Genomic DNA, 25,179 nt, shown 5'->3' with positions numbered 1-25,179 from the left:
CCATCCAGGGAGCAGCATGTAATGACACACAGGTAAAACCATGGAATACGTGGCGACATATAGATTAACAAAAATGGGCCTAGTTTAAGTGTAAGAGCTAGTCAGTGGTAGGCCTGAGCTAATGGCTGAGCAGTTTTAATTAATATAAGCCTCTGTGTGTTTACTTGGGTCTAAGTGTCTTTGGACCAGGTGGGACACACAAAAATTTCAGTTACATCAGCAGCCTTGATATGGTGAAAACTGTGCAGCAGTGAAGAGTGGAGGTGAGCAACGTGGCTGCCGGCTGTTCTGTCACCTGATCTGGTCTCTTGTGAGGATGAGGTTGGAAGAAACAATATTTTGAACTTGAATGTATACTTGTATTTTGTTTCTCATTTGATTACAGATCCTTTTGTGCATATAATATTAGGTAGAACACTAGAAAACAAGTAGTTACCCCCACTCCACACACATGCCAAGACCAAATATTTGACATCAGCTCCTGTAAGTACTTATCATCAAATTTATGTATTTATTTTACTTATTTTATATTCTGGATGAGAAAATTCAGAGTTCAGAGAGAAATAATTCATTGGTTAAGGTTATACTCAATGTGCATTAACATTGGGATTTGTTTCATCCTTGTTCCCAACACTATATAGTAGTATATATTCTTATTTTATCATTAATTTAAGTGGTAGTTAGTATAAAGATGAATATAATTTCCAAAATTAAAATATGGTTTACATATTTTTTAAAGTACAGCATTTTTAATGGATACATAGCTGTTTTCTTGGATGTTTGACTGGATTTTGAATCATCATTGAAACATGTCTCTGATTATTCTATGAGGTGATTTTCAGAAATGCTTGACTGAGAAAAACTCATCCTGAACGTGGGTAGAAGCATTCCCTGGGTGTTCATTCCAAGCAAAGTGGATGCAAAGTGACCGTCTACTTCCTGCACCTTCCTCATCACGAAAGAGTATACCCTCAAACTGAGAGCCAAAATTAACACCACCTCCTTTAAGTTGCTTTTTCTCAGGTGTTTTGTCACCACAATGAGGGAAATAACTAATGTAGAAAATTGGTACCAAGAATGAAATTTGCTGCTATGACAAATTCAACCATGTATGTAGTTCCCCAGCTTTTCAAGCAGGATTGCAGGAAGAATGTGGGAGCATTTAGAGGTGTGGATTATCAAAATCCTAGAATTCTGTAAGCACAGCTTAGTGGACCTTTCTTATAACAGTCTGGAAGACAATAATGCTTAGGAAAATGTAGGCAGTAGAGACCTGGCTCATGAGGTTTCAGTGGGGAACAGGGATTTAATTGGGAACAGGACTAGAAGCCATTTGTGTTACATTCTGGCAAATAATCTGGCTTCATTCCAACCGTGTCCTGAGAACTTCAGTGAGGATGAGTTAAAAAATGAAATTGCTTATTTGGTAGTAAGTTAAGGACTGGGTAGTACCTCAGCTGTGGTACCACTCTTACCAAATATGCAATGACATACAGAAGAAAGTTGTGGGAAGTGTGCAATCTGGTGAAAGGAAAAGAAAAAAAAAGAAACAAAAAGAAAGAAATGTGAGCAAATGAAAGTTGCAGACAATTTGATCTTTTTGAAAGCCGATGAGTCTAGGCTGAAGTCTGGGGAGCTGTAACGTTTCATTAAATGTTGAAGAAATAATAACATATCTTCATGTCTTTTAGGTTTATATCTATGACTTTTGGGCACACATAAATTCAAGCATATAACTGGCAGATTTTACTTCCTTCAGTCCATGAGAAACCTAATGAGATGGCTTGCTCTCAGTTTTCTGTGCTGTCCTGTTGCTGAGCTGTTCAGACTTTCACCAAACATTTAGTGAGAACCTCACCTAACAAAGTATCAAGTGCCAACAAAATGAAGCTGAGTTTTCTCAGTTTAAGAAGCTCACATCATATACAGATAAGAGAACGCATGAACAGCAACTACTGAATCGCATAAATGACTTATTAAAGTAGACATGATCGAATGTGACTGACACACCATCTAAATTAGCTCATATAATTCTGAGATTGGAATTTCCCTTTTTGCTCTATGGGATTATCTGAACTATGATTTTTTTTAATATTTTTATTAAGTCATATATCATTTCTTCTACTTCTTAAAAAGAAATCATTTTTACTTGTTGCATCACTCACACAGCCAAAAGTGGAGTGGTGAGATTAGATTGCAGAGCCCTGACTTGAAGCCGTCACCTCCCATCTTGGTTCTGCTGATATCAGCAGCCTGAGACTCCTGTGTGGTTGAACCAGAAGTTTGCAGGGAATTGAAAAGAGAAACATTTCCCCACTACGCAGCTGCATATTGTTTTTCTTTGTTGAAATTCTATTTCACTTTAATTAGTTAAAACATTTCTCAGCATGTATGTACGTCTATGTATATCACAAATTTGATAAATTGCAGTACCTTGGGATTTTAATATTTTGTTTACATATAGGCCTACTTTGCAGAAATAGACGCATAATAATAACTTTTATGAAGACTATTATTAGCTATACTGATGGAAAGGACAGTCTGTATGTTTGTCTTTACATCTTACTGTGTTGTGCCTAGTTTTGAAACATTAAAGTGTGTTTGTATTCATGTCTTTTCAACTTGACTTAGTTAATTTGAGAAGTTAAAAAAAGAAAGAAAGAAAGAAAGTTGCAGACAAAGAAGTCCCAGGCAAAGCAGGCGTAATTGTTAAAGATCAGCTCTGTGATGTAGAAATCCTACCCTTTTCATTAGAACATTAGGAAAATATCCTCAAGGCAAAGCGCCATTCATCAATGTTCAATTAGTGGAAATGGAAATTAATTTGAGATCGGAAAGGCTATACTGAGAATTCCTCTGAAGGAAGTTCTCCGGTCAAAAACAACCACCCAAGGATGTGTTTCTCCAGGGTCATCTCACAGAGGCTACTACTTAAGTGGGCCAAGAGAGCTGGGCTCTATCTTGAGTTGGTATAAAGATTTGGCATCATTAATCCACTTAGTATTAGGTTTATAGGCATGGCATCCACAAAGTTGAGAGAACTATGGAACATTACACCCATGTTTCAGAAAGCTGATGAGGCTATAAAATGTTTGGCAGAACCAGAGTCATTGCAAGAAGTCCCTAAGAGAACATTTCATGGAAAGATAAACCATAAGCTGCAATGAAGACCCCAAAATGTTGGAACTAGTAGGATCATAAATTGAATTCTGAAAAAAGCTAATGACATGGAAAGGAGTTGGTTTAAGAAAGAAGCTACATGTAAGTACATAGCAGAGTTAGGAAGGCTCAGCTCACAAGGTTATTGGAACCCAGAACGTTCTATCATAAGTCCCAAATACTAGATGTTCACTACAAGGTTTGGTATTTGCGTGCTGAATATCCAGTCTTGCTTTGGTCAAATTTTTCTTGCTATGTACCTCTTCCTCTCTTTTGGAATGGGAAGTTTACTTTGCATGTTTGTATTTTAGAATAATGTAATTTGTTTTGTTTTTTGATTTTAGAAGATTTCACCATTGAGTGCCTTGAAACTCAGAAGTGACTTTGGACTTTTAAACACTGTTGAGACTGTTGATGACTAGCATGATATTTGGAAGTGGATTAAATGTATTTTGTATAGGGATAAAAATGAGACTTTAAAGGTAGGGATGGAATGTTAATATTTAATGTTGTGTTTGAGTGTGAAGTTGACAAGGGGTTATTATGTGACAGGCTTATCCTGGAGAGATGGAATGCACATGAGTTTACTCATCCCAGAAAGGGAACCCATGACAGACCTAAATCATGCTTGAACCAATGCTCAACTTGGTGAACCAATAAAATTTTATTGAGGTTACTAACAGGAATATGAGTGAAATGGATTTATAAAGAACAGTGATGACTCAAAAGCAGCTACATAATCCAAAAGCCCACTCCAACACGGCAAAAGAGTGATGAAGGCTATAAAGCATGAGCTCTGTGCACAGCCTGTGGGCTGCTGGACAGTCCAAGAATCTCTACTTTGGGGTTTGCCTGGTCAGAGGCCCCTCCCCCCAGCAGTTGACGCCATTTTATACAGTTGGGGAAGGGCCATTGAGAAACTTATGTTTCTGTTCTCTCATGCTCCTGAAGCTTGGTTTACTTCCTGAGTTTCATGGGCCTCTCCTTCAGAGGAGGATGTTGTCATTCAGAGGAAACAGCCACACAACAGAGGGTGACTGTTAACTCTTCATGGTTAACATCGCTGAATTTAGAATCACCATAGAAACACCTTTATTTTGTCTATGGGAGTAGTTCCTGAAAAATTTAGCTGAAGAGGGAAACCCCTTTCCTTGAGGTGGGAGGCTCCATCCCACATACTGGAACTCAGGGGTGAATAAAAAGGAAAAAGCGAACTGTGCATTAATATTCCTACCTCTTCACTCTCTGAATGCAGATCCCATATGGAAAGCCGCATCAGACTCCTACCAGCATGCCATCCCTGCCATGATGGAGCTTTCCCTCCATGAACAAAAGCAGTTCTTCCTTCCCTCTTTGAGTGGTCTGAGAGAGGTGTTTTGTAAGTAAAGTAACCCACGAAGCTCTAGACCAGCTCCTGTTCTCAGACTCCCTGGCTTTGCTTAGAGGAATTTTGTGACTAATGTTCAATATGTAAATTAAAGAAATGGGAGTGGCGTCAATTAAATGAAATGTATTGCTATTTTAAATCAATTAATGCATTTGTCTAAATGTAGTTTTTACAACTTTGATATTTCTGATAGTTGTATCCATAAAGAGTTAAAATTTGTTTTAAAAATAAGCATTTCATGCTTTCTTTGCATATCACAAGGAGGTTTGGAAAATGTCCCTTCTTTCAGAAAAATGGGATACTTTAATTATTCAGTCAAAACTGATCAGCCTTGAAGAATTGGTGAATAAGATGTCAAGACTGATTGTGACTATTAGCAGGAACTCAGAGCCCTAAGACACTGAATGTGAGATTTTGCCACATTTACTGTTGTGTCTCCACCTTCATTGAAGAAACAGGATGCTCTGTGGTTCAACACTCGCATATCTTTGCCTGGTTCAGGATGTGGAATTTCTTCTGCTTCCTAGCTGTGTATCTAGGGAACCATTTAACCCCCCACCTTGAACCTCATTTCCTTTATACATAAAATAGAAGAAACAGCTATGTAGATTGAGAGGTCTTATATGTTACTTGACACATGGTTGACATTTTATGACTAACAGTGACTATTTCAAACATGACCAAGTTTATTACCTGGAGAAGATCATTGAAGACTAAGCTCTAGTTTTCATTTCTAAATTAAGATAATTTTATCAAGAGGTACTTACATGGCTGCTGGTGATGTAGTTTTTAAAAGCCCCATGGCTGCAGACAGAATGAAATTCGAGTTAACACTTATCTAAAGAATCTGTGTGAAAATTTAATGAGACAGTGTATAATTGAACTACCTGTGTTTCTTGAGATATTCTATTCACTCAATACATGGTAAAGGTCTTTTTTTATATAAGGTCAAAATCAAATCATTTTCATTAATTTAATAGGCTACCTAATAGATCATTTATTTCTTTTAGCTTTAGTCTAAATTAATCTAATCCATTTAGTCAATGATCATAATGAAAATAATTTTAAAATATCTTAATGTTACAGAAAAATAGGAAAAACAACAGAAAAATTTATTGTTTATGAAGCATGATTATATATCTGCTTTTTATAAATTATTGGTTAATAATAATGTCTCTAAAACCCAAGGCTAACATTTGGCAATTCAAAAGCTGTAAGTCATTCACTTGTTCAATGGAGGCTGAGAGACAAAGATGTGAAAGACAGCCATTTAAACAGGAGAAGTTTAAATGAAGAGATTTATAAGTAATCCAAGGAAGTTGTCTTGACTCATTGCTTCCCAGTCTTTGCTGATCCCCTTTCATTCCTTATCCTTGGAATGGTACACTGTGAATGATCTAGTCAAGGGGCTAGAATCCATACATCTATGAATCACTTCAAGCAAAAATACTTCTGACAATCCAATGACAGGACCAGGGAGTGAGAAACACAGAACTTCTACCAGAGCAGTTAGCTCCAAATGTGGGGAGTCAGGGTGATCAGGGACACATGCAGATGCTCCCGGTGCTTAGGACCAGCACCCATTCTGATGGTTTGGGGCTTATGCTTTAACAACTCACAGAAACTTGGAGTAATTTTTTCAAACTTACTCATTCCAGAGCAGATAACTATGCAGATTCCAAACAGGAACTGAAGCAGTAGTAGGGCTTCAGAGAGACAGGCTGATACCAGGGAAACCAGAGCCAAGGGAAGCTCAGCTGGAGAGAAGTCAGTGAAGAAGGTCATATGACAGAGACCACTGAATTTCCTGTGGAATTCATCTTTTGGGGGTGATGTTTTGTGGGGGATGACTAGGGGAAATGATGTCACTTACATGGGAGGCAAGCACTGATATAGAGCTGCTTCCAACAGGAAATGCATTTTAAAAATTTCAAACGGACTTCATGCACTTTAAATGAAAATAAGCTGAACTCTTGATTAGAGGCTTTCAACAAAATCTAATACAGTGATGTCTCTTATCTGGGGCCTCAATTGCTCTGACTTCCCTCAGTGGTAGAATATTCCCACTCTTCACTACATTGCTTGAGCCCATTGCATTCCTGTAGGCATTTTGCCTTGAAAACATTTGCATTTCTCCCACCTGGGCATTTTGCAGGCAGACAAACCCTCTTTGTGTGAAATGAGACAATGAAGTAGGTTCCCACCTCAGTCCTCTTGAAAGGGTCCAGACATGTGTTTTGCAAACTAATGCTAGTATTTTCAGACATTTAATGTCTGTCTCGATTGTATATGTCTTAGTGACGCATGCTTAAGAGACCGTGTGTTCATGAGAATCAAGAGATGAGATGAGGAAGGGTCAAGACTGAAAGCAAAGCAGCTTTTACTACCCGTAAGGAGCTTATAACATGTATAAAATTAGCCACTTCTGATTGAGATACAGACATCTCATGATTGTAAAAATAAATATAATTATAGGCTTTTAACCGGAATAGCCTTTCTTGGTGTTTGAATCATTCATGAAGAAGTTCCAAATGTATTTCAAAAGTAGGGAAAGTTGCCTATAATGATCATGCTTCAATTTTTGGGGCAGGTTGTCTCAGTGACTGTTCTGTTCTTACTTCAGCCTCATTTACAGGAGAGATTGGTCACTGATAGTATTGGTAATTATGTGTGACTGATGCACAGTCATGCATCATACAGGCAGGGCCTGGCTTCCAGATGTCACCTAACCTCCCTTTTCACAGCAGATATTCTTCTGCTTCTTACAGTGTTAATCACTGTTAACATTTTTAATACAGACTTGGGGTATGAGAATGCTGTGAAGAGGTCTCTCTTCCTTGGCAGCCATGCTATAAACTGTGGAGTATATGGTACCGAGTCCATGCTGTGGGATTTCTAATAGCTAGAAACCTTGGTGCACCCAGGCACTTGGCTCTTTGTTGGTAACGGTGATTCAGTTGGTCATTTTGCATGAATGTGTGTTTTCCACATTCCTCTTCAGTTCTTCCTTTGTTTAGTTCCTTAGAATAACATTCTTCTGTGCTTTATAAAAAGTGATACTCTGCATACCATGACAAACCAATAGATATGCTCCTTCATGTGCACGGAGGAGTGGACTGACTGACGATACTGGTAACACACATCTCTGAAGAGTTGGTCAGAATGGTTCGTTTCAGAAGTTTAAAGTCTAAACTGCATTCTACTCTTTCCATTCACAGTGCCCTTATCAATGCCCTCTAGTTCTGTGAGAGTGATCACCATGAGATGATATTTCCATTAAATTTTCTTTAAATTTCAGTGTGTTGACATGCCGAACAGGAGGGTGTCATTCTTCTGTCTCACTGAAATATGTAGGCCTACCTTCTTGTATCTTTCTTTCAATCATTTTCTTGAACAAAGCAGAAAAAAGTAGAAAACCCATTTCTAGTATGCCCTGCATATTAACTACTGCTAGACATCCTTTGGAAGGTCTTTGAGCTCAGAAGGCATCTACCAGTGGCAGTTTATTATGGCATTCTGTAGGATCATGTGGAAGAGTAGGTTTAGAATATTCTTGCATTTGACATCTCTTGGGGAGTTCTGAGGTAAAGAGGACCTCAGTCCACTTCAAGAACAGGGTGGCTGGGTTTTACCACCCTGATAATGCTGATGGCAGTAGACAGTTAATCAGTTTTATTCTTTTTATTAGTTCTGAAAGCAGGGTTCATTGACTTCATCGCAAACTGCCATGAAGACCTGAAAAATGCACCCAAACAGTTAGCGTTCAGAGGAACATGACGAACTGGCATAAAGGCGGAGTTTGAAATGCATTGATAGAATAAGCACTCAAGCTACAGTGCATTGGAGAGCCATCAATGGATCTCCCAGGCAGATGGGGCAGATGGCAGGCTTCACTTAAGAAAGGTATTGGCAGCCTATGATGTCTGTAGATGTGGAGGAATCTGGAATGCATGTAGCATCAGGAAACATTTCTTCATGAAGCCACTAAGGGTCCATAATTTGAGATCCCTGACAAATATGGAGGAAATGTCCTCAACTCTTTGTAGTCATGGTTTCCCTTTGAGGGTACCATTCTAAAAAATGGATGTACTAATTCATATACAGACTCCTGAGATGCTTGAAGAGATGGTAAATAGACCCGTGTGAATTTCTCTAAATAGAGGAAGTAGTTGTATCTGAAAAGTATTTCTACAAAGTAGCAGTTAATGCCAACAAAAGTAATATCTCTCAAAGTCTTGAGTAATGTAAAGGCTACTGTGGACTTTCATGGGCCAGAGGACATTTGGATTCATCAACTTGAAACTCAAGCATGCAGACTTGAGGAGTGCCCCAAGTTCACAGGCTGTGTTCAGATGTTCAGACACAAGTAGTTGGAGCAAGATTCTGCACTGAGAGAAAAGTTTAATATTTTTGTTTCATATTTTACCTGTTGTTGGATTTATTATAATTACTTATCATTTTCTGTCCATTACTTCAAGATATGTATCAATTTGACCCTTGTTAGAGCCACAGGTAGGTCATTAAATTTTAAAATAATTATACTTTTTATTGTTCTTCAAATTTTTTTATACTCACTCCAAACCATTTGTTTAACTTCTAAATTTTATTCATTTGAAATTTCAGCCACAACAGTGGAGTATTATAACCAGATATACATTTGTCACAATTTCAATCATTCTTAAAAATTCTATATTTCTTGAATGCATTATGGAGTACTTTTGTAGCATTTCAGAATCAGGTGACCATAGTGGTCAAAATAGTATTTGAAACTATATCTGGCTCATTGCTAGTAATACATAGGAACTCACATCCATGGAAAGTTGGATAAAAACAAGACCAAGACTATACACTGTGGTTTTTCAGCTCATGATTTGAATGTTACCTTTCCATAATTATGTTTTTACACAAAAGAAAAAAACTCAGTATACTCATGAATCAGTTCAGAAGGAAAGGTGGTGTATGCATATGAATAAAAAGAAATATAATAAACTTAATGCACAGATAGTTCAAAATTACTTAGTAAAATACAACATCAGTACTTCCCATCTTTCAAAGGAAAGCCAGCAAGTGAAGATTGGAATTATTCAACTAATAATTCTAATGAAATGAATCACAATTTATTTCCTTTGTGTCTCATTTTCATTGGAGAATATGAGATAACTAGGCAGGTTTTTGGTTTTTTTTTTTTTTTTTTTTTTGGTTTTTTTTTTTCCTTCTTTAATACTCTAGTCCCAATGAAGTCCATTACTTTGACATAACAATCTCTTCTATTTACAAAAAAAGCAGTAGTGTGGCCATGCTCTCTTTTCATGAAGATTATTGTGGCAAAATGGAGTGCTCTTTTCTCCTCAATTTTAAGAATTAGATGGGAACAGTACTTTATTCTGTAGTATGAAATGTGCACTATTCAGGATGATTTTAGCTATCTTGTTTTTGTCCCATAGCCAGGCAGCTTTGGACCTCAGAGCCACTCTACTTCCTCAGGTTCTTTTGCTTTGATTTATGATGAAGTTAATGAACTGAATTTATCAAATGAACTCTGGAAGTCTCAGAACGTCTTGCAGAGAGCTGCAGCATATGGAAAAGAACAAAGCATGTGTGTTTGAGTCTTGGATCCACAACCTCACATTTCATTTTTTTTTCAATCTGTGAGGTAAACTTCTAAAGTCTGCAAAATGGAGATGTCTAGATCTGTCTTGGCATTGATTGTCTAAATCCATTTGGTAGCAATAGACAGAACTGTGTGGTGCTGAGACTGGAGAGGCTGGAGTCTGCCAGGCCTGACTTGGTTCCAGTTACACCATTTCTTTTATTTTTAAAGTCTCATTGTTTTTGTAAAATGTGAATAAATTAGTGTTAATGAAGTTTTACATACTTCCTGGCAGTGGTTATGCTTAATACAAGTAACAGCATTATTGGTGTCCTTTTCCTCCCATGGCTGAGAACTGGTGATGTGATAGAGTGAATATGCTTAAGGTGATCAATTTAGAAAATGAACTCAAAGATTTGCTTTTTATGTTTTAGGGAAAAACTTTGGTTTGAAGATTTTTTAATGCTTTTGAGTTTTAAATGAGTCATTTAGATGAGTTGGGTTTGACTGTGGTGATCACATTGTGATTTTTGTAAGTCTTTGGGGAAAGGACTCAAAAACCTTCCTTTCATAGGCGGTATCATGATTATCCATGAGACACTGAAGCCTCCATGAGTGGTAGGGCCTCACTGTGTACCCTTCAGCCTCCTCCTTCCATACAGGACCACTCACTCTGATTTACTTATTTATTCTTCATTCATGATGCTGGACATTGAGCCCAGAGTCTTGAACACCTGGCAAGTGCTCTACTAATGGGATACATCCTTAGCCCCTTTGGATGATAGGCAGCTCTCATATCACTTCATAGAGTATATTTTCCCCATAAAAACTAAACAATCAAGGTTTAGATTCATTTTTACTGTCAATCTGAAAATAGATCATAATTTAAAAAAACATATTGCTCCCTGAGCAAAGAATATTATAGTGATAATTCTTTTTATAAAAGTATAGATGAAACACTGATGAAAATTAGGATTAGATAGAACTTGAATGAACAACATTAACAAAAATGATAAATGTTCAAACACAACAAAATATATGATGATCAACCATAATAAAAGTGAGACGTGGAGCTAGGGAGGTGTATCAGTATATGAAGTGTTGACTCTGTAAGCATGAGGACCTGAGTTTAAATTCTCAGACCTGAGTAAGGCAGTCAAAGTACTCTGCATCTGTAACCCTAAGCTCCTACTGGGAGATGAAAGTTAGAGACCGAAGGAAAGTTAGCTCATGTACCAGCTAACCTGGTGAACACAGAGAGCAACATAGAGGTTTTGTCTTAAACAAGATGGAAGGTAAGGGCTGACACCTGACATCCTCCTCTGACTTCCACATGTGAGCTGTGGTGTACATGCACCAGTGCAGTGCAAGTGAGACTTTTTTATAGATGGTTATGCAAGAAATAGAAAAAAAATGTTTAAAGAGTAAGTCTTTATTAACTTCGACATGAGACCATAAGGTACATTAGTTATCATAATGGATACTGCAGAATTGCTGGGGGAAGTTGCTATGAAATGGCCACCATGAAATTTGTTTGGGAAATAATTCCTTAAAGTAATTTCCCAGAAATTAAACCCGACTTTAACTATAATTAAACTTATCAGAGCTTCTATGAATTTCTTCCAAATTTATGAAAACCACATGTGATTCTGTAATCACATGTGTGTCTCAAACATGTGTCCCAAGCAAGCTCTGATTCTTCAGCTCTGGATAATAGACTCTCTTTTCCCACAGTCTTCCAGTGATGGGGACTCAGACCAAGTTTGTTAGATTTAACTCCCAACTCTTCTTTTCACACAACACAGACTCAGTCCATTAGGAATCCCTCTTCGTCTTGCCTTCAGAACATCTCCAGCAGCCGACCACTTCCTACAGTTTCCTCTGGTAGCACACTGGCATGAGACACCATTGCTTCTCTTTGCAAGCAGTGGAAATCAGTGTCCTATAGGTGTCTCCAGCCTCTCTGAGATCCAATTTTCTGCCACTTCTCTACCCTACTGCCTATTGTTCATGCCTTCTCATCAAGAAATATGGTTGAATCCTCTACTAGAACCTACAAATCTCACTGCTCTGGAATTTCACTGGCAGGTCAAATTGTTTACCAAAAGATAGCAGGGCTCAATTTGTAAGTATAGTCATTATCTTGAAAAATGACAAAAGGTAAACAAAATCATAAACACTGAAGGCTGACATGATGCAATTAAGGATAATTTTTAATGACTTTATGGGTATTGTATTTGAGATATTTACAGATAATTATTTTATTGTTTCTTTAGAATTTTATAACATATTTTTCATATTCATATTTTCTCTCACTGTATTTCTCTCTTTCCCTTTTAATTTTTTAAAAATCTATTATTTTTATTTTGTTGAGATAGAGTTTCATGGTCTATACCAGGCTTCCCTGGCATGCAATTCATAGTGCAGGCTGGCCCAAAACTTAAGCCAATCTTCCTGCCTTAGTCTCATAAGTGCTGGGCATATGAGCACCAGGCCTTGTTAGAGAGGTGATTCTAGAATATTTGTAAAATTAATATATTAAAGTAGAAGCTGTATGCTTATATGACACTTTAACAAATAAGCATGTTGTTATAAAATATAACCCTCAAGTTTTTAAGGTATATTTGAATAAATGGTAAATTTGTAAGACATCAAAGGGAATTTGCCCTGGGTAGAATTGTTTTTAATGTGACACCGTATAAATTATTTGCACTACCTTCTAAATTACCTATTGCAGACATTTTATGGCTGAATAGAGTATTATGTTAGCCCAGCATTATATTTTTCATGATACAAGATTTTGTACTTATATCATTGAAGTAGTATGATGAATATGTATTTATAAATCTTACCATTATTTTGTGCTTTATTCTGTTTGAAAATAAGGTGAAAAAAGTATCGTAGTAGTTGGACAATATACCTAATAATCAATGTGCATCCTAAACTGAAGACAGCATTATGAGAAAACAAGTAACAGTTACCCGAAAGCCCAACCTCTAGGGGAAATTTCCACGAGTGTAACAATATAGTTGCTTTTGTAGCACAAGCTTTGGCTGTAACAATTAAGCTTCCTGGTGCTCTTTTTCTCTCCAAACCATACATTTTATATTTCTGTCCCACTTATCTTTAAGCTTCATACTAGAATGGCCCATTAAGCTGCACTTGGAGCATTCAGTCACTTTTCTAGTACAATGTTTAAAGATAAATCAACACCAGTCATTCTCAAACTCTTTCCAAAAGCTGGAGAAGATGCCCAAACTCATGTTGTATTGTCAGCACCCCCTTATAACAAAGCTGAAGACATCCCATGGTAATAACACAGATGTGCATGCCTCAATAAAATATGGGCGAAGGAATGCATTAGCACAGGAAAACATCATCCACAAATGTGGAGTAAGATTCATTGCCGGAATAGAGGAAGGATTCAACCTTGGGGAGTTAATGTGCTACACTACAATACTACAATTCAGGGCAGAAAAGGCTTTAAATGTCAGAGATTAATTTCAATATTTATAAAGCTTTTCACAAAATTCAACACTCTTTCATGACACAAGACAAACAAAAAGTCCTCAACAAACTGGGCATAGAGGGAATTTACCAAACAGGAAAACCTTACCCCATCTTACTACATCATGGAAACCTCTAACCTCCAAGTTCAGTACAGGGCAAGCATACCCAATCTCACCTATCCAAACAGGATTGAAACTCAGCTGGCACTATTAGCGAGAACAAGAAACTGGGAACTAGAGGGGAAAGAAGTAAATTTAGTTCTACTAATGGCATGACGTTTATTTTAAAAACCTTTCAGGCACCACAGCTCTTGGAACTTGCATACAATTAATTTAAGGACACAAACTCAATGTGCAACAATCAACTGTATATGAGCTTGTAACTTCTTATAATCAAAAGAGAATTTTATTCATAGGTGTAGTCTAGTCTAGTTAGGATAGTGGGTGATTGCTAGAGGCTGTGGCCACTGGAAATATACACTGTTAAGTTACTGTGTGTTGAGATGATGAATCAGATTATATTTTCACCAAAGCTGTTTGGAACTGTTTCCTCACACCACACTTAGACATTTTCCCTTCAGGCAGATGCAAATGGCATTTCACTACGGGCTCCAGTTGAGTTCCTGATGTTCAATACTTTAACACATGCCACTCCATTTTTTTACACTGTTACTCGGCAATGGCTTTGGAACGTAGGTTTTGTTACCTCTCGTCCTATTGACATTTTTCATTTTAAAATTTATTGTGAAGGGAGATGAAGAGATAGCTCAGCAGTGGAAGCACTTGCTCAGGGCTCTCACAGAAGACCCACGTTGGGTTCCCAGATCCACATCCAGCAGTTTACAACTGTCTATAACACTAACCCCAGTGGATGTCTCCATAGCGACCTGCAGGCATGCATGCATACAGATGCAGGCACACACACAAACATATAAAATGAATCTCTACACCAGGTATGGTAAAGTATTAGAAAATGCTGACTGGACTTTTTTGATTTTTACATTTTTGAAAAATTAAAACTTAATTTTCAAAAATATTTCTCTCAAGCTGTTTGAATTTTTAACTTGACCAATAAAACTGTTCTCAACTGTCTGGAAGCTTTTAACATTTCAACAATCAAACTGATAATGATTTGTATTGAGTTCTTCCCTGTCCTAGATTCTATCACTTTTTCCTCAGAAATTCCTTTAATTTCTCTCTTTGTACCTTCTTAATTAGTTACTTCTTCAATATAAATGCAACTTTTATGTTTTATTCATGTGTTTTTTCTTTCATCTCCACATATGATCATTTTAAAATTCACTGGGCATCACGATTCTCTGAATCCTAATTATCAAGCTTCCAGACTAAGATTTCATTGAACTTAAAAGAGGCTACCTTTTGTCAGGCTTTTGGGCTCATTCTATAACCCATTCCAATTGCCTTTGGCAGTCAGAAGCAGGAGGGTCACTAGGTGTTAGAGGCTAACCTGGGCTACCTAGTGAGTTCCACACCAGTTTGGCTTGTACTGTCTACCCCAGTTTTTAAATCCCCAAATCAAATCAAAACATGAAACAATAGCTTCTGAAGATTAGTTATGTTTCATAGAAAACTAAGTGAGCTTGAGATTTTCAAGAATCGATTAACATGTTATTGTAGCAAGTACTACATTGTCATAATAAACTTATAAAGAGGAAACGTGGGTGAGAGGTCACAGCTGTGGAGATTTCAGCCTGTGATTATTGTGTTTTTTGGCCTTTGGTGATGTCTCACACTACCATCGAGAGAAGCACACAGAGGAGGTCAGAGGCATTAACTCCAAAGTTGGAAACTGAAACCAAGACCAAAGATGGAGTCTACACTGTGCGCATTGAGAGAAATCCCGCTAGGAACTGAATCCTAAAATTCCTACCACTTGCCCAGGTGTAGTAGCCCAGGCTAGCAACTGAGTATTTGGTCCTTTGTGGGGAATATCCCAGATTTAAACTGGAGTATCCAGGCTAACTGTCACTATTAACATAACTGAGCAATGTAACACTACTGTCCCGGTGCGGTCAAAAGTTAATTGTGATACTGCATTGATAGTGTGGGCTCTTGTTATCATGAACACGATTGAGGAAGATGATAATTGACCTCTGTGATCTTCCTCTCCAAAACCCCAAATACTTCTCTAAATGTGAAAAACAGACAAGTCATACTCAAGGGAGTCTACAAATACCTGCCCGTGACTTCTTCAAAACTGTCAAGAATCTGGGACAAGTTCAGGGAGGGGAAACATGATCAAAATATATTGTATGAAAAAAAAAAAAACTTACTTAAAACAAACAAAACTGTGAAGGTCATCAGAAACAAGCCCGAGAAGTCGACAGCCCCAAATCTAAGGAAATATGATAAGGAAACACAATGCAGTGTTCCAGAAAAGCATAAGTTTACACAGTAAAATCACCATCGAGGAAGCTGGGTGCTGTTGTACAGATCAGGATGCTGTGTTGGTTTGTTAACTATAATTGACGGGTCACATATAATGCAGAGTGGGGAAACGGGACAGTGGCTAGCTCTGCACTTCGTCATCTAGAAATATTTAAAGTAAGAAAGCTATTTACAATAATTTAACATTATGTAACAGAATTGGCTGATACTCGGGTACATTTTGTGAAAAGGCAAAGTGATAATGTGTATGGGGGAAATTGACTTTCTCCTATTATCTGGGGGTGGTGAGTGTTGAGTGGATAAACATAGCAGCAGACTATGTTTAATTGCATTCCATTATAAAACTCTAATAAATATGAGTCCTTCTTAGTACGGAGGGGAAATGAATGTGTTAGTTTTGTCAGCAAAGTTATTAAACTCTCCCATCTTGAATCAGACTGAAGCTCCTGCTGTGTCTCCCCTCCCCTTCCCTAAGTTAATGAGATGCAGAGGCAGAATCATTCGTGAGAGGCATTGCCGAGGCAAGGACAGCATGATTTAAAAATGTCCCAAACTTTAAAGCTGACTTTTTGTGTTGGCTGTTGTTAGGTGGATGACCAGGTTCCTGAAAGAATATGCAGACTGATATATTTTCATGCAATGTATGAGACTATCAGAGAAACCAAAGTTTGTTGATAAGGCATATTGGAAGAGACTATTAAATACTTTTGCATAATTCTTTTCCAGTATATGTTTCAAACTCAATGTTGCCACGACATCATGCCAAGCTGTGAGTTCTTTAGATCCAGGTGGAAAAGGTCAGCCTTTTACGTCCAGGGAAACTGCAATTTAAACATTACTTTTATAACTGACTGAGGTTTATAGCATATGTCTTGTGGCTTTTCACCATCAGTACCTGTCTGATGCACAAATCTGCTCTTCAAACATAGGGAGAACGGAAGTGAAATCCTCCTCCGGGCAGTGTAAAGACAACACAGCAAACACTCTAGTTAGCACACTTCAATCCCTTACTGACGCAGATGACATCCTCTACAGCCCTGAGCAGACCCACCCTTTGTTTTCTGTACACAACGGGAGCTTCATAAGATAGTGTAAGTATTCACAGCTTTGTACTTTGTTTCTGTTTCCTGAGATCTCTTGATATTTAAGAAGAATATGTATCTTAAAAGATTATGAAAAAGAATGTTCATATCTATTGTTCTCATAAGAACAAATCTGTTGTTCATCTTATTTGGTTTGTTTTCTTTGTTTATTTTGTTTTTGTTCGTTTGAAGCAAGATCTCTCTGTATAGCCCTGACTGTTCTGGAACTCACTGTGTAGACCAGGCTGACCTCAAACTCACGGAGACCCACCTGCCTCTGCCTCCTGAGTGCTGGGATTAAAGGTGTGAGCTACCATGCCCAGGTTTGTTTAGTTTTCTTGTTACTCTCTTTAAAGAGTTCAGGTTTACATTCTTGCTGAAATTGTTAACTCTCTATTAAAACTACTTAAAATTCCTTAAAAACAAACAAACAAAAAAGACCTTTTCTATTTAGAACTATTTTCACCAAACACATTTTAAAGGTGCAAAAATCACAAATGAGTCTTGTGACATATCATATTTTTTGATGTTTATTTTTGTCTATTTAATGCCTTTTATAACTTGGAAAATACAGTAGTACTCAAATCACATAAAGTCAGTTAATTAAAAATGCCTTTTAATTGTTACAACTGAGTATGTAGCTCTGTGATAGAGGGCTTGCTTAGCATACTTAAGTTCTTGGGTTCTATAACTATATGAAACAATTGTTTTACCCTAAGGGATAATTAATTTTAATCTTAAAATTAAACTTGATGTGTAGCTCTGGTTGTCTGTATAAAGAAACACATTTAACCACATTTATTCACAGGTACTTAAGTGCATGTGATGTTCTGATTTCATCTGAGGCTAGTGACTTTATTCAAGGTACTTTATTGTGTTTATATTGAGCATCTATGCTAAAATTTTATGGTTAATTTTGCGTAATGGCAGCTCAGTTTATGTTTATACAGTGTGAATTTAGTAGCCACTTCCATGTTTATCACCCACGAAGCTTATTTCATATTATATGTAATATAGAAATGAGTATGAAAATGGCCTGGAAAATGGCTCTGTCAGTAGAGAGCTTGCTGTATAAACAAGAGGTCCTGAGTTGAATGCCTATGATGCATGTTAAAAAATCCTTCCTGGAAATACATACCTCTGATCCTGGTGATGGGAAGGTAAAAAGAGAAGGATCTCTGGAAATTGCTGGCCAACCAATCTAATCAAATCAGCAAGCCCCAGGTTCAAGGAGAGACCCTGTCTTAAAAAAATAAGATGGAGAGGAATACAGGAAGACACTTAGTGCTGAACTCTGGCATCCACACATGCACACACATACACACACACACACACACACACACACACACATCTTTACACACAGAAATACCTGAATACACACAGACATACAAACATGCAAATAACTGTCTTTCTAAAATGACTGCTAGGATTGATTGAAAGGGGGAAAGGGAAGGAAATTCTACAGTTAAAGTAAGTTAATATATTCTTTTTATCTTATTATTAACTTTAAAAAACATATACCAATGAATCCACGAGAAAAGCACATATACCTAGCATTCCATCCCAAGAACTTGTACTGTATTTCAGGTCCCAGTTTTTCCCAGGTAACAATGTCATCTGAAGCACAATACCCATCACCGAATTGCAGCTATATGATTAGGCATTGATTAAAATTTAGTATTGTGAACCAAAGACAAAATCTCCAGAGTCCCAGATCAGGTCAAGTAATTTTATATGACTCCAACTCTCCACAACTTCTGAGTGCTTCTCCCAAGATACAGATAATCAGACTCCAAGTTTCACCACCTCTGATGGCTATTTGTATTATTAATGTGGAGTTTAGGTCTGTTTCTATTACTAGTTTAAAGTCTGATATCTATTTCAAAGGAGTCCCAGGGTGTGATGAGGAAATAGGAGAAAAACAGAAACAGAATAATGAAGAAATGACAGAGAATGAAAGCAGAGCAATTATGGGTAATAACCAATTTATCAAGTTGCCCGAGAAGGCAAGATACCTTGGATTTTTGAGATCAAGGCTGCATGAAGACTTTCCCCTAGATTCAAGATGAAGGGAGAAAAGTGCATATGGAGATGGCAAGTTAGGAATCAGTCATTAGAAATGTACTCGGGGGAGGGTCTGACACCTGTTTGGTTAGGAATTCCATAAATGGGTCTTCTTTTTGTTTTACCAAGAATCTGGATGCCTGTTACACCTGCTCAGACTCATTGAACTATACATTCTTTTTGAAGGTAGGCACTAGGACTGTGCCCATTTCATAGATGAAGCAGTTCAGACACAGCTGTTGAGGCAATTTCCCGAACAATAGCCATGCCAACGGCCCTAGATCTTATGCTGTCTCTAAGAATTACTGATTTCTTTGTAGGAAGTTGAAAAAGTGATGATTTCAATGCTTCTTTGTTGCTTTCTCTGTAACTAAATGAGAATGTCTTTCTGAGATTGAATGAGACAATTTTAGGGATTGGAATACAACTCTGGCATTCAAATTAATTGTAGTAGAAAACTGGATAGATACTTGAGTGATGCAAAAGGAAACATTGTTTTTTAACATTAAAGGTCAGATATTAATTATTATTGGGCAACTATTTCTTCTGAGTTGAATTATTTCCTTCTGGAAGTAGAGGGGGGCTCCTCAAACTCAGGAAATGAATATGACTTGCAGTTCTCCAGAGACTGACAAAGTTACATGATCCCAAGGGCTCTTTCTCAAACTTACATAATCAGTAAACAATCTGTAGAGGAGGAGGTAGTCCAACTGATGGAGCTGTCAGCGTGTTGGGAAGGGAGCTCCAGGGATGCACCTTGTGTATGTCTTCACCCATGCTGCAGTGAGCTTTTCAATAATACAGAGATCTTTGAGTCATTCATGCTCCTGTATATAACTTCTGTCAACTCATTCATTCATCAAAGCAGACTTGGAGAGAATTAGTTCTTTGGTTTGCTGTCAGTCCCTTATCTGGAGTGAATAGATGTATGTTCACATCTCCCCCAGGAAAGGTCATACAGCAAATACCTATGCACCAGATAAGGCAATAGCCTGCATGACTGTGGGTTTCCTAAAATATTAGATAGGAGCCAAGATGTAAAGCAGGTGAATCTATTGAGAATCAGAACTTCCCCTAGGAGGTGTCAAAGAAGGAAATTGATAAGAAGTCATTGTGATGGAGAAGGCTAATTAAATGAAGAGAGAGGAAGCAAATGCTAGCTCACAGGAAGAACAGAGGGTACAGCATCTCTGGCTACTAGTCACTCCATTTCTAAAACAAGTCAATAATGACAATAATTGCAACACCCAAATGACCAATTACAATCCAGGTGGATTTCTCAAGATTAGAAGTATTGGACCAACAGCTTGCTTCTTGGAATAAATTCATTGCTTCATTTGTATGCCCTTCAATTCTCACCTATCCTGACTATCTCTCAAAGATGGCACAATTTATCTAACACCAGTGTTGTGTGAAATTTCCTGGGAGCTACAAATAAAAGTCTGCTTCCCAGATAGGGCATGTAGTGGGTAGCCATTCCAGCTTGGTTCTGGAAGTTCCAACCCCCATTGAGACTCTGGCAACTGTCACGCCTACGAGGCAGGGCGAGGGGAGGCGCCTGGGGACCCGAGAGCTGGATGGGCCAGGGCTCTTGCTGGGCGCTCTCTCGGTGCCGGGACGCTGACCGATGGAGATTGACTGTGCAGAGCTCTGGAGAGCACCGCTGGACTGCGTTACACCTTCCCCAGACCCTGCGACCTACCCATTACTTAATTTGTGAGTTACGCCATTAAATAAATATCCTTTTAACTACGTGGAGTGGCCAAAATAATTTCTCCAATAAGGGCACCAATGCCAGACCAAGGAACAAATTCAAGTTCACCTTAGTGAAACAGTGAGGTTATTGGGGTTACCTTGCAAGAGTGTGGGTGAGGGAGTCACTTACAGTATCAAGGATAACTCAGGGACAGCCACATCACTGAAAAACCCAGCCCAACTTGATTGATGATGCATGGAAGCTGCATCCCTGACACTCCTGGCAGGACTTTCTGCCCCTTTGCAGCATTTCTTCAGTGACCTAGCATTTAAATGCTGAGATTTTACAAGGCTCTTTCTGTGTATCCCTTCTGCAGATCAGTCATGGCACTTGTGGTTTCCATGAGATAATACAAAGTCTGAGGGTCTAACACAGACTAGGCTGTTTAACTAGGGATTTATGCACTCAACTGCTTGTTCCAAACCACCAACTAGAGCATCAGTGACACTTCAAATCATCAGACAAATCCCTTTTCCCATCATATTTGGTCTTCTCCTAGTGTCAACCTTTCACTGAACAGTCCCATCACTCATGTGGTTGTGTGGGATAGAAATAATATGTGTTGTTTTTAGAGCTGTTTACTTTCTGCAATTCCAAGTCTATCTGACTTTTGTCTCCTAAGTCCTTATCAAATTTGTTACGTGCTGTAGCCTCCTCAGGGTCCCCCCACCACCACCAATTTCCTGTGTGATGTACTGACTCATATTCCAAGGCCTCTAGTATATCATGATCTAGATTTAATACTACAATCCAAGTGCATTTTTAAAAATGAATATCTCAATAATTTTGGGGGCACTTTTTATATAAGGGAAAGAGTCCTTTATGTTTTACACAGTCTAATTTTTCTAAACACAGGACATGGAGAACATCAGTGACTCATGCAATTATTTAGTTGGATAATGATAATTGTCTCAGTTGTTTCTGTTATTTCCAGGTATGATTGGCAAGTTTCTCTCAGACTGCCTTGTATTCTAGCCACAGAGGCCACTTTCTTATTCCTTCCCTGGGCCTCTGTTCACTGATTTGCAGCAAAGTATGTTATCATTTACTTACTTGAACTTATTTTCTCATAAGCTCTGATCTCCATCATATCTCATCTGAACTCTCTTTCACCAGGCTAAAGAAGATCAGACCTTCCTACAACCCATGCTAGGCTGACCTACATATGCCAAAACTTTTTAGAATACATCCATGGCACGTACACACAGAGCACAGATGCTTTGCTGAAGAACTGAAGAAAAGGTCAGGACAGTAATTCCCATTCTAAATGTAGCTTCTGGTTAGTTTTCTAAAAGCAGCATGACGGTAGGTAGCAGTGAGAAAGACAACTGCTGTGGTTTTAACAGAGTAAGCAATCCATCTTTTCTACATGAATGGATTAAGGAAAACAGAGATAGAAGTCCTAGCGCCTTCACTGGAAGCCAAGGAAACTGTATCTGTCCCAACCACAGGACATGGCTATATTACTGTATCTTTTGGTTAAGTGCCACTGGTACATAGTAAGATGAAAAATAAAATCAAAATTAAACAAAACAAAATGTTTGGTCCAAATGGACACATCATCACTCCCAATTTTGGTATCAAGGCTTTCTTCTTTCTGTTTGGGTTCCATTGTTAAGTGCACAGAAATATACAGCAGCATTTGTACTGAAAGCCTCACATACCAAATAGCATATGCTAGGAGGTAAAAACCAAATGCTATATTCTACCCTCAAGGTGTCAAGTGTTCAGGATAAGAAGCAGTGTGACCCAGAGGAGGCAGCAGCCAAGGGAAAGATGACGGGAGAGGTGGGCAGTGGAACAACAAATCCTTTGCTTTATTTTCATGCCAGGAGAGGATCAAGGTGTAGCTCCCATGCTAGCACCAGGACAACTAGGGAAAGTCAGGTGCAAAGGGTAGGGCACACTCAGCAGAATTTCACAAGGATAGTTTTGCTTTTCCCTTCTCATTCTTCACAGTGCAAGAATAAAAATTATTTTATGGCTACAGATTTAAAGATTTCAGTAAGAATACCCAGTCAGCTAACAAAGTAGATAAGAAGGTTTTTCATCTTCCCAAAGAAATTTGCAGAACAAAAAAAAAAAATTCCTCAAAACAAATGTAGTGTGCCTTTTCCTTTTAATGCTTACAAAATAGTAATTTGACGAGGAGATGTTTTTCTTTGTAAAGTAATTTCTATGTTGTATATTTGGTTTAGAAATACAGTTACATAATAACATGGGCGGTCGATCAGAAATTAACATTTTATAGCACATTCTCTCTGACAAGACAATGCTTTCATGTGAAGCAATATCATCTTTAGTAGAGAGAAATGATAAAAGGAACAGATGGTACTCTTGTAAGACAGACCCTGAAGCCCTCTTCAGATTTTGAAAAAGAAGGCTCAGAAACAATAACTTGAACAACTTTCTGAACCTCAACATCTCCATTATCAGATATGAAAGATTAAACACATGACTACAAGAAAGATAAAACACATGACTACAGGATCACAAACTAGCCATGCACAGGTCCTCCATGTTTGTTTCTTATACAAATATAGTTAAATTTATCAACTCTTTTTTTTTCCCAGACAAGGTTTTTATGTGTAGTTTTGTTGCCTGTCCTGGATCTCACTCTGTAGACCAGGCTGGTCTTGAACTCACAGAGATCCGCCTGGCTCTGCCTCCTGAGTGCTGGGATTAAAGGTGTGCACCACCACTGCCCGGTTTCAATCTTTTTTATTTTGTGTATGTATATGTGTGATGCTCTTGTTCTGTTTTGCTGTTCTGCTTCGTTTTGCTGTCTTCCCACTATGAAATTCTGTGAAAATGAATTGGACCAGGACTCAGTGTCATTAGGCTTGACGAAGTTCATGGGTTAATTCCCAGTAGTCTAGTCTTCAACTCAAGACTAATCATTGACCTCTACATTTGCTGTCAGATCCTGCAATAGGGATGCAGATCCATTGGTTAGGAGGAAGCTTTGCTCTGTTTGGCAGATACAGTAGCCAATGATGTCTGTGCACAGGCCAATTATGTCTGTCAGCTTGCTTGTCATGAAGTTTTTGGAGGATTACAGATTGAGCTTGCATATGAGAAGAAAATGGATGCTTGTGCCTATATTTTTCTGAATTGACATCCTATCTCCCAGTGTTCTGCTTTCCATTATACTGAGATTCATATCTAAAGATCAGTGGAGAAAAGCTATGGGGAAGAAAATGAGACTATGATGATTTTTTTAAAAGAAATTCTTTGTTGTCTTTCATATCCAATTCTCAGGTTGGTAGGAGTTGGAAAATTGCCTTTGATTACATTGTCTTTGTTTCTCAGAGTTTTCCTTTTTTTTTTCTTTAGGGAAGAAGCAATATACACTTCTTTCAAGAGAGCACAGATGCACTGAAAAACAGCATGGGAATAAGAGTAAAAGTAGACAAAGGCACCTGAGTGATGTCAGTGTTGAAGATAAACTCACTTGGGTTATGCTTACAAATAGACCTGTTAAACACAGTGACAGGAGTTGGCTGCAACAGGATTCTATGTGTGAGTACCAAGACCATCATCTTTGGATAGACAAAGATCTTCAATCAAGGAGAAGTTAACTAACCTGTTTGAATCCATGTAAGTAGGTTAGAGTGGGATTGCTTTCTTTCTTTCTTTTTTTTTTTTCCAAGACAGGGTTTCTCTGTGAAGCTTTGGCACCTTTTCTGGAACTCACTCTGTAGCCTAGGTGGCCTTGAACTCACCGAGATCTGCCTGGCTCTGCCTCCTGAGTGCTGGGATTAAAGGGTGGTGGTGGCACACATCTTTAATCCCAGCACTCGGAATTGCTTTCTTTAGATTGTTGATTTTATATTATTTCTCAATATGAAAAGGATAATGAAAGTTGACTTGGTGAAATTACATATATCTTTCATAAGCATTTGCTAATGCTTCATTACTCAAATGCCATGTTCCAAGTTGGTCATTTAGTCATAGGCACTTTTTTAGTAATTTAAGACTAAAGGCCAATGTCGTTCTACACCCCACTAATTGTTCCCTGAAGATACTGAGACTAGGGTATTATGTAATAAAAGGACTTGTGGGCAGTAAAAGCTTCTATTCTAGTTAATGTATAAAATGATCTATTTAGTTTAGTTTCATTTTTTTTTAAAATCTCAGACATTGTCTTATTATGTAGGCCAGAGTACCTCAATACTGGGATCCTCCGATTCAGTCTTGGGAATACTGAGATTAGAATTAAA

The 25,179-nt window shown here is 38.0% G+C and overlaps 1 long non-coding RNA gene across 1 annotated transcript in view; it reads left to right on the top strand.

Annotated features, from left to right (window-relative positions):
• The window catches only part of LOC114690958, a 32,077-nt gene extending 7,446 nt beyond the window's left edge, over positions 1-24,631 (top strand). The window contains exons 2-5 of the long non-coding RNA XR_005092021.1: positions 3,504-3,641; positions 4,415-4,537; positions 16,984-17,145; positions 24,293-24,631. This is a non-coding gene — a long non-coding RNA (uncharacterized LOC114690958). The remainder of the gene's footprint in view (positions 1-3,503; positions 3,642-4,414; positions 4,538-16,983; positions 17,146-24,292) is intronic.
• The last annotated feature ends 548 nt before the right edge of the window (positions 24,632-25,179 follow it).

This window comes from Peromyscus leucopus, chromosome 7 (assembly GCF_004664715.2).
Source record: "Peromyscus leucopus breed LL Stock chromosome 7, UCI_PerLeu_2.1, whole genome shotgun sequence".
In the NCBI taxonomy this organism is placed as follows: domain Eukaryota; kingdom Metazoa; phylum Chordata; class Mammalia; order Rodentia; family Cricetidae; genus Peromyscus; species Peromyscus leucopus.
This window is presented reverse-complemented; position numbering and strand designations above follow the sequence as displayed.